The sequence below is a fragment of the Lytechinus pictus genome, chromosome 16, assembly GCF_037042905.1.
Source record: "Lytechinus pictus isolate F3 Inbred chromosome 16, Lp3.0, whole genome shotgun sequence".
NCBI classification, from domain to species: Eukaryota; Metazoa; Echinodermata; class Echinoidea; order Temnopleuroida; family Toxopneustidae; genus Lytechinus; species Lytechinus pictus.
In genome coordinates this window covers 10,420,110-10,430,943 of record NC_087260.1, presented here as the reverse complement: position 1 = coordinate 10,430,943, position 10,834 = coordinate 10,420,110, and the positions used below count along the sequence as shown (strand labels likewise).

Genomic DNA, 10,834 nt, shown 5'->3' with positions numbered 1-10,834 from the left:
TATCTCTTTTTGTTAAATGCACTCTTCACACACGTTCAAACGTTGATACCGTTGATGCCCATAGAATTTTCATGAATGAAATATAAATTACGTTTAAAAGAAAGCGGTAGGCATGGATTATTGATATACCGGGAATCGAGCCCCGGAATTTAATGACTGTTTATTACCAAGGGTAGTGGGTCCTGCGTCCCCTTCTCCGTTCTCAAAAGTCGAGCACCTGATTCCAGCTTTTTTAGCTTTTTAAGTCTATGGTATGACTAAGCCGGATGATCGAACCCACGACCTCCAGTTCATGAGGAGGGGTGCTCAACCACTGAGCCACAATTCCTCTTGGCTCACTTTTATGTACGCAGTGAGGAGCAGTCCCTCGTTCGTTGCACCGCCACTTCCTCTGGGTCATGGGAAAGGATTTCTAGAATTTAAAAGTATCGATCGGTCGATATGAAAATAATGCTGATAAACAATTTCTGAGATCCATTATCAAATTACATCCCTATTCTAGCACTGGTCATCCCTTAAATCAAATCATTGGAAATAGTCAGCAATAAAGACACTGAAACATTATTGCTGCACTTCTTATCGAATTCCTTTCAAGGACTATCAGAACACTTTCATAACACGTCGAACGCCTCTCGTAATTGACTATGCCTTTTACTGATACATCTTACGAAATGATGAGAAGTTCTTAAGAATCTGATCAATTTGTCAGCTTGATGTCCATGACCTGTATACAACTTTATTATATATACGAAGGGGCTATACATAGCAATCCATTCGAAATCACAGTGTATTAACCCTTCTCAAAGTCAGAGCTCTGATTTAGCATTCCGTAGCGTTTGGGTGTGAAAGCCATTTACCATTTATATTGTAACTATTGCAGTAAATGCATGCAAAGCTTTGAATCTCTCAAATAAAAATAATCGTCAGACTGCATCAAGGTGACGGTTTCATACAAATGTAACTGGGTCAATATATCGTCCCCAATTGTCCTAGATATCTGCGAGTTGAGATGCTATGCCGACTACAGATAAAAGGCGACTTCTTTACGCGCCTTTCATAATGAAAGGGGCAGTTTCATCCTGATCTATTTGTATTGATTTGGAAAATATCGGAAGCGATGAGATGGATATGAAACTAATGTGATTTTTTTCCAGGAGAGGAAGAGAGTGAGTTATCACTCCAAAGTGGTCATACTTTGGTGACACGTCATTTTCTCCTGCCACAATTGCTCCCGTCTTAGCATCTCAGAGGTCATAGGGTTATAGTTAGGATTGTAATAGAGTTTTCGGTTCAGAATAATTTAATGATAAATTTTAGGTTGTATTTAGTTTGAGAAGTTATAGGTTTTATGTTTGGCTTAACGTGCAGGTTTTTCATTGGAACAATTGTCGCCGGAGCAAATGTCATGAATCCATACTTCTCTTCCCAAAATAGTCTAACATATCTACTTTTCTATAAGGGCGGTTGGGGGTTGCTGGATTTGTATGTGCTTATGTATGAAATAGTACACTTTCCACAATGTTTTAAAGAAAAATATGATTAAAGAAATAATAATGAATGAATAAACAATTTGTTTTTCATAATTTTCACTAAGTTTCACTAAGCTCAGCTATTTTTGTGTGTTCTTTACATTAGAAGCTACTATTAAACAGCTCGTCATTCAGTGTCCACTGTTTTCTTTTCGTTTGTAATGTACATTCATATTGTTTATATTTTCATCTCATTTCATTCATTTATCAACAAAATACAAATCAGGAAAATACAATCTGGTCAGATAAATTGAGACAATGTGATAAACAAGATTGTCACATGATCGCAGTTGAAATAGATAAATAGCAAGACCTGAATATGCAATTAAAAACAAAAGAATCATGAAACTAAAAACTTAATATTTTGTGAAAATTGAGAGGCCCACTCATGCAATTTTACTCTGATGTCGTAACCGTCAGTGTTTCCGTGTTTAATGCTTTTTCCGAATTTCCATTTTACTTTCATAATGAATTTGAATACACTTTACAGTCCCCTCAAATATGGTAGACCTCTATTTATCACCGAAGAATGAGGTTGCGGATGTCATAAGATTTTAGATGATCTACCGGCTTGGGGGTATAGGCCTACCCCGTATTGTTGTAGAGTGAGTTGAGACTCGTTTGTGGAAATTTAATTAAGTTAACCTACTTTTCATTATGAGGATTTTAGAGCTATTCACCAAGGCACGACTCGCAATTACCTTTGGCCGATTCTCGAATTTCAACTGCTCGAATTATCAGATAACTAGTATTCATAGGAGGAATGTAATACTCATTCACAAGTAAGTATAACATGTTTGCGTTACAAGAACGAATAGCTTTGCAGTAAGTGGCGGTTTCCGCCTCACTTTATTTCTTAACAATGAAATTATTTCACAAGCTCTACAGTCATGACCGTGTAAAGAAAGTTGTCGTAGTTTTATTCTTTTTAATCTCTCTATCTTTCCTTCTCGCTCAATCATGCGGACTCACAAACATCCATACCCTTATGGCGTCGACCATGGACGGTAAAAACCAACATCTGTCATAACGAAGGAAAACGGGGACACACCCCTGCATACAACATGCAACCGGGGACATTTTATATGCGTACATATATCATGTACAGTATGTATACTATGTTTGTGTTTGTTGGGTGAGGTGGGGAGATTGTGCGTGCGTGTGTGTGGGACAGATTTTTTTCTCGTTTATCTTGTTCTCTGTCCCTTAAAACTTTATCGTCACCCATCCCCGTCCCCCACTTTCTTTCCCCGATAAATTACCCCAGCTATCCGCCAAAAAATGCCGCGGCTATTTTACGAATGCAACTATACGTCCGTGGCGTAGCGTAAATTAACCGGGTCATTGGATTTATGGGTAACTGTCATGACTGCTATCCGCGGTAAATTCATTTGTGACTGCGATTAACTGTCAATCAAATCAAGTTCTACTTGGTATTGGTATTATTAAATAATGACCAAGATAGCATCAAATAAAGTTTAATACAACTCGCCCAAGATTCCCGTCTCCGAGAAGCTAACCCATGCCAAAAAAAGGAAGCCCACCCATTATAAATCAATTTGGTCAACCATCAATCTGAATACAGTTCAAGCACTCACGGGAAGCACGGGCTCAATATTCTATGCCTGTATTGTAGACTTCTGCTGCGAAACTGTCGCGATGACATTGTGATGGCGGACGAGTTGTGAGGAGCATCCAGTCTGCTGCCCTCTTTGGCCTTGACGATTGCTTATAACGACGACCAAATAAGGTGATCATTACTTCGAATCGTTTCAATTGACCTCATTTTTCTGGATCAGTCTTATATTTCACATTAAATCGTTTCTTTCCGAAGCAATTACGAATATTGAAGGGCGATATTTTGTTAATGACATTTCATGAGCTCGTAGCCATATGCGCCTATCTGAAAAGGTTTGACGAAGTTTGCAGCCTAGCAAGCCAAAGCTGATAAGTCTACCAAAACAGGTAAAATAGTTTTCAAGCCTTTTGTGTCATTTTACGTTATTATCAAAAGTTTATCTTCTTTCTCGAGATAAATGAATTGAATTCGCCTCTTCATGATCACTGGTTGCTTCAACCTTTGCCAACTAAAGTCAACTTTCAACTTTCTTTCTCTCTCTCTCTCACTTTAATGTTCTTTCGAATTGTCGTGACTGTGTATACTGAATATGGTTCTTCTGATTTTGTTCAATTTTACTTTCGTCAAAAATTGTGCAATCTTATTGAATAGTCGTTAGGATTTTTAAATATTGATTTCAACTAGTGCACTCTCAGAAAACCTAACAGGTTGGTTAACATAACTATGAACCAACTTACTGTTCGTTAATAAATCTCTCCATTATATGCCATTTTCTCTAACCAACATTGGTAGGTACATAAAGTAAACCAATCTATTTTTTCGATAATGTGCTTTTAAAGAAAAAAAAAAATCCTGACCAAAATCAGTTGTGATACAATATTTGGAGATTATGGAGAAATATATATTCGTTTAAAGTTCTATCATCAAAATAATAATAATATAGGATTTGTATAGCACACGTATCCACCATGCTAGGTGCTCAAGGCGCTCCCATATTACCCCGGCTAAGCTAGTCTACCGATTTTGGTGCGCACAGCTTTTTGAGGAATTACTTCCTGCCGGTACCCATTTACCTCACCTGGGTCGAGTGCAGCACAGTGTGGATAAATTTCTTGCTGAAGGAAAACACGCCATGGCTAGGATTCGAACTCACGACTCTCTGTTTGAAAGGCGAGAGTCAGAACCACGAGATCATGTATTTAAAGTCCAAATATTGTCAATTTAATTTATAAGGTAATCTTTAAATTGGCAACAAATCTCTCATAAATAATGCCTTTGTGGGCAACTCTACATTAGAATTATATATAAATAATCAAAATTTTCTGAATTAGTTTTGAAGTATAGGCCTTAGATACACTGGCCCGTATTCTGAAGTCGGGTTTAACTTAAACCTCAGGTTTAAGTCCGGTCTAACTCCAGTCTAAATCTCACTTTAGACCGCGGGTTTAAGAATTCACTTTCTGAAGTCCGGTTTAACTTAAAACCTCGGTCTAAGTCGAGTCTAACTTGCGCAAAATTTAGACTCCGCCTAGGGGTAGTTTAAACCATGGTTTAACTTTCAAAATGGCTGATCTGCTAGCTGCCTTGCGACGGGGAGAGCAAATGCTCGAATGGAATCAAAGACAGATCGAGAGGCCATTGGTGGAAAGGAAAAACCCCTTTCATATTTATGAGAACAACGAATTTCTGCAGCGGTATCGCTTCACGAAGCAAACTGCGTTACACATTATCGAGGAACTGACGCCATCTTTGGAGAGACACACAAGTCGCACTAATGCGGTGCCAGAGCACCTTCAAGTTCTCACCGCCATGCGTTTTTACGCAGTTGGTAAGTCGATCAGCATTTACATTCTTTTGATCATTAGATCTAACATCGTTTATTTTCATAAACTTAGAATTATTGTAGAAAAGTGGTAGGCCTAGTTGAATCATCGCTCAAAATGACTCACCCTGCAGCGTAGCGCGCTCTGCATGTGATCGATAATCAGCTGTTCTGATCAGTTGATCATCGATAATAGCATCCACGAGTTAGCCAAGTCAACCACGATGTTACGGGAACTGTCAAATCGAATGCCAAGCAAATAGCTGTACCTGTAACGTTAGTTGTAATTGTAAGTTTAAGTGTTAGAATTCTAAGTGGTGATGATGATGATAACGAAATTGAGCTTTTTGAGGTATGGCATGAAGTTTAGGTCTGCGTGCATGGCATTTATTTTGAATAAACCCAGGCCAGGGACAGGTTATCGTACGCACTGGTTTTCCTTCTCAGTGCACCGCTAGTGCCCGTACTACAATCCTTCTAACCAGCCAGGGGCCAGGCAGGGAGCTCCGGCCGGAGCCCAGTAGCCCACCGTGCATAAATACACATACTCACGGGACTAGGGTATGTGGTCACACCGTCACAATAACTTGGAAAGAAAATTGTGAAAACAGAAATTATGCACTTACCACGATTATATGAACGAAGGTCTATCATCGTGTGTCAGCATCCTGACATCGAGGCACAGACTGGAACCTCTAAAAACCCTGAAAAATTGTCATGATGTACCTGATACCTCTCCTTTCATTTTCAAAATTCTTAACAAAATGGCTGATCGAATCTGGGGTAGAAATACGAGGAGAGGTATCGCAACATTGATTTTTATGATTTTCAGCTGTATTTTCAAGGTTATTATTATTATGAAAGAATAGTTCCTTATTAAGTACCCTAACTAAAACTGCAAAAAACCTGATTAGGGAACTCTTTATTAGTTTATGAGAAAATCCATTTTGAAATGTGTTGCAAAGTACATCCTGTATATGCATGATTTAATATGCTTCTTATGAAGCACAAAGATTTGGAAGAATTTCACGGTCAAATGAATTTGAGTTCAAATATTTTATGTAGCTTAAAGTAGAACAAAAGCAGCGAAAAAATAGGTTCACTGACAGATGGTATACTATATTATCACTTGGTCTAATCATCAGATGGGGTAACAACATTTGGGCTTAACCCACTTAGTCCAATTTGCTTTTGGTCTAATGACCACTTGGTCTAATATCCAATTAGTCTAATCAACTCTAATGACCACTTGGTCTCATGGCCACTTGACCATGTGGTATTAGACCATCCGATAATTCACCAAAAATACAAGGGGGTGGCGGGTGAATTCGCCCTGGAAATGCCTAAAGTCGCCCTCGAATCACCCAAAATCATGTTTTCGGGGGCGACATAAAATCTTTATGTCGCCCCCAAAATAATTGCCCAGTGATAACAACTTAGCGGCCTACGAGCGCCATATAGGCCGTGGGCCGAACGATCAAAAGTGCTTTAGTTTTTAAAGAGAAATTCCAGTATTTGCAGTAAACACTGATTTCATGAGAAAGTCTGTAAAACAAGGCTTAATTGTCAGTATATCATCGAGGATCTAGATCTGGTACAGTTACATAAACTGAACTTTGTGAAATCTTGAAATCTACGCTGAAAAATGTTCACACTGAAGATCACCAACACAGATAGGCACACGTGGGACAGTGTATTATTATTGCTAAAATAAAGACCCGACGGAAGTGACCGAATCCGCGCTTATTTTGCTTATTTCTCAGCAATTACACAATTTCTTCCAGAATCCTTTGGCACATATTTTTTATTCATACAAACAGACACTTAGGTGGTCATTATATTAGATTCTGTAAAAAGTCATTTTTAGATCGTTACCAAAACTGGAATTTATCTTTAACTTTTGCTTCAGTTGACCCTGAGGTATTTTTGATATACTATATGTTTCTAAGGGGCAATTTTATTTTCATTTCATTTTCTGTAGGCAGTATGCAATCACAATGGACTGCTAATCAACCTTGTTGCCAGGTGGCCAGGAGGAACTCATGATTCCAAAATATTCAGAGAATGCCAACTGAAAAAAAATCTTGAACGAGAAAGTCATGAAGAAAAATGGCTTCTTGGCGACAGTGGGTAAGTATTGAATTGTTTGCATAATATTAATACACATACTTTATTAACATGTCATCGTACAACAACAATTTATTTCGTTCCAGTTTTCACATATATGGCTATGGTTTGGCTCAGGGACCTCGAGAAGGATATTATTGATAAAGCTTTGGAATTGCACCTAATAATTCCTCACCAAAGATTAAATAAGTTTGCAAAATTGCAAGGATTATAAATTTCCAAGAAGGTTGCAGCTAATCCAGTTCATAAATGTAGTAGTACACAAAAGGGAAATTATGTTGCAACCTTATTGGTTTAAATGGGTGGGGGTGGTACAGGGTACAAGCTGCAGAGAAAGTGAACCATTTTTGTAAAGTATTGTAACCTTGTAAAAATAAAAAGAGTGAATTACCTAGACCAAATTCAAAGCACCTTATCAAAATGTACTGTTGTCTTGTTTATTTAAAACCTTCTCAAGTATGGAAGAACCATGTTTTTTAACTGTTATGATGAAATCACAGGAAAGGTTAGCAATTGAACATTTTGTATTGCTTAAGGGTGTTAATTTCTAGTTTTACCTTTATCTTATTTCTGGCTGTGATATCATGCATTAAAACAAAAAGTGTTATTTTATGGCCATTTACAAGTTAACATTTAGGTATGAAGTGCATAGTTCCATATTTCTATAAAGATTTTGGAAAACAGTGCGGGGGCTGAAAAATATGAAATGGCCATCTGGTTATGATTTTTTGCATGGTCAGCCCGCTAACTGTAAAAACCTTTCCGCTGACCCTGCAGTTAACATGCACCCCCCCACCCCCCAATCCATTTAGCACTACTTGCTCATGTGTATGTACATACAAGCTACATTGTGAGGAATAATTTCACTTTTTAAGTTTCTCAGCCAGAGCATATGCCATTTACTATTGTTTGTATTTTTATTAACATAATAAAAACTTGAACCCTTTATTTACCCCCTTCTATATGAAACCTGGTAATCAAAAGATGTTTTATTTCCTGTTTTTAGACATGTACACATACATGTGAGAAGAAATACCAGATTATGGCAAATATTTTAATTAGTTATTTCAATACTATTTTTCCTTCAGGTGGAGGCTACAACCAAACTTTTCAGACAGACATGAGATACAAAGTTACACAAGTATAAATGGTTGAAGGTTTAGGAGAGCCAGACAAGAAGGCAGGAAATGTGATGTCACTTGTAAGTTAAAACACTCTTAATTATGACTGCCTCACTTTGGCGAAGAAAGTAAAGTCACATTAAAAAAAAAATTACTGGTACTGCTCTCTTCTTTATTTGGCCTACTTAAATATTTGAAAACAATGACATCTATAAGTGCTTAGATGCTTAATGGATTAATGGTGATATTTCTTGGACAGTTGTAAAACAACCAATATCAATCAATGCTAGATGGTGTGACTTGCTTTCTATTGCCAAAGTAGTAAATGAATGTTCCATTGTTCTGCATTCCTATTAGACCCCCCCCCCCGTCCCATCACCATCTGCTTTGTCTGGGAGTAACACTGGAAGATTACCCCCCCCCCAAAAAAAAAAAAAAAAATCTCTTGTAGGCCTGTATAAATGTAATGCCTACAAAAGCAGTCATGAAGCCTCACTAATTCAAATTTGATCTTGGTAGGGGGGGGGGGTGCCTAAGGATCTTGCCTGTTGATTGTGCACTCGCTTCAGAAATCATGCTGCTGTTCCTGATGTTTTTTTTTATTTTTATTTAATATGATAACATGACTCTTGCATGAAATCAGCATTTGGCTCAAGAAATAAAGACCAAATGTGATAATTTTGGATTTTGACTCCCTTTCTTTTGTAAACCAATGAGAAAATCCCAAGTCATTTAAATCAATTGTGTATAAAAAAGAGGAAATTTCAATTATTTTCTTATGCATTTGTTTGTTATTAACTTTTTTATTTTCATTGTTTAATAAGGCTTTGGTGACAATATTTTAACCACTTAGAACTTAAAGTTCTTATTTCAAACATTAGAAATAAAAAATGTAAGTTTTAACAATGATAATTAAATTAAGAATAAATGACTGATATCAATAATGATGGAAATTGATATCTTTATTAATAAAGTATCACATGCTCTATACATTAAATCCATTTCAGTTACTTCAATGAACATGGACAGCAGCAGGAGCAACAACAGCATCAGCAGCCGAAACTACAACTGCAGTAAGAGATGCAACAACCACACCGACAACATCAACAGCAGCAGGAGCTCCAACAACCATGCAGGGAACATCGGGCGCAACATAAATAACTTCATCAAGAGATGCAACAACCACAGTGGTAAACATCAACAGCAGTAGCAACAACGACAGTAGAAACAAAGCCAACAGCAAGGATTCTAACAAGCAATCATACAAGCAACAACACAAGCGACAACATCAATAAATGCATCAGGAGATGCAACAGCCACACTCGTAAACAGCAGCAGGAGCAGCGATGACAACAGCAACCACACAGGCAACACCTTGAGCAACGTCAGTAGCAAAAATAACTTATTGCACCAGGAGATGCAACAACCACACCCACAACACCAAGAGCAGCAAAAACAAACAGCAATTCCAGCAACCACGATAACCACAGCAGCAGCAACACCAACAACACTAATGAACATTGAAAAAACTTGTACAAAAGTCAATGAGGTCGCATTTTTCAGACATTATCAGACATTGATTAAAAAGTGCACAATAATTTATTTGGGTTAAAGAAAATTATGTTTGAAAAAATGTGTACATTTGAAGATGTTTACTATGTATTGATTGATATAATATAGTTTTGAAGATGAAAATATTATTCTTGAAATGTCTACTTTTTATTTGTCATTGACTAAAAATAAATACATTTTCTTTGAATTTTCTCAATGAAATGAAAAATAAGCAATTTATTAAAATGTTATATTCAAAATCAACTGAAATTGATCGATTTTAGCTGCAAAGGCCCTCAAAAGGCTGATTAGTCGGTGAAAATAAGTTTTGTCGGTAGGTGAAGGCCACCGACGAAATTAGTCGGTGGTTTCCAATAATTTGTCGGAGAAAATCACCGACAAATTTTGATGAAATGGAATTTAGTCGGTGATGGCAAAATTGTCGGTGAAAATGAAATTAGTCGGTGAAAATCACATTTAGTCGGAGAAAACCACCGACTAATTGTTTGATGAAACGCCCCCCAGTTGCCAAAGTTTAAATCCTGAACAACATTCATTGTCAAAAGTGAGATGAAGGGTGATAATGAGCAGTGTGTGGCAAAAGAGGTTTTCTGCATATTTTTTCTTCTCAATGCCAATGATAAAAGGGCTGCATTAACATCCACCCCCTTCCTGAAAACATCCTTGTTATTATTTTCTTAAAAACATCAAAGGTGGCATTTATAATGGAACAGCTAGGAATACAAATTTTTCATGGGGGGCAGGGCAGGTGGTTCTAATTTGCATTTCTCGATAATTTAAGAAGGGGGGGTGCAAGTTACATGCACTTTACCCATTTTTCTCTCTTTTTAAATAATTGTTTTTGTTTTGTTTTTTGGGCTTTCTGATCTTCATGAGGCTGAGAGAGGGACACAGATTTAGCGCTGTCCATGGATAAAAACGTCCTAGACATGGGTGTGAAGATAAGAAATGCATATCCAGACAAAGGCCTTGTAGGCCTATTTAAAAAAGTAATAATTTGGTGGAAGCGTGAATATCAATTGAACCCCCCCCCCCCGGCCCCCCTTCCCAAGGTTCAATATTAAGTAAGTGCCCTAAAGGTTAA

The 10,834-nt window shown here is 37.4% G+C and overlaps 1 long non-coding RNA gene across 2 annotated transcripts; it reads left to right on the top strand.

Moving 5' to 3' along the window:
• The first annotated feature begins 4,563 nt into the window (after positions 1-4,563).
• Positions 4,564-9,878, top strand: LOC129277176 (uncharacterized). 2 transcript variants are annotated; one of them, XR_010296127.1, is made up of 4 exons: positions 4,564-4,936; positions 6,912-7,060; positions 8,146-8,258; positions 9,186-9,878. It is a non-coding gene; the product is annotated as an uncharacterized LOC129277176 (long non-coding RNA). The 2 variants fall into 2 exon arrangements; XR_010296128.1 differs by lacking the exon at positions 4,564-4,936 and adding an exon at positions 5,108-5,219.
• The last annotated feature ends 956 nt before the right edge of the window (positions 9,879-10,834 follow it).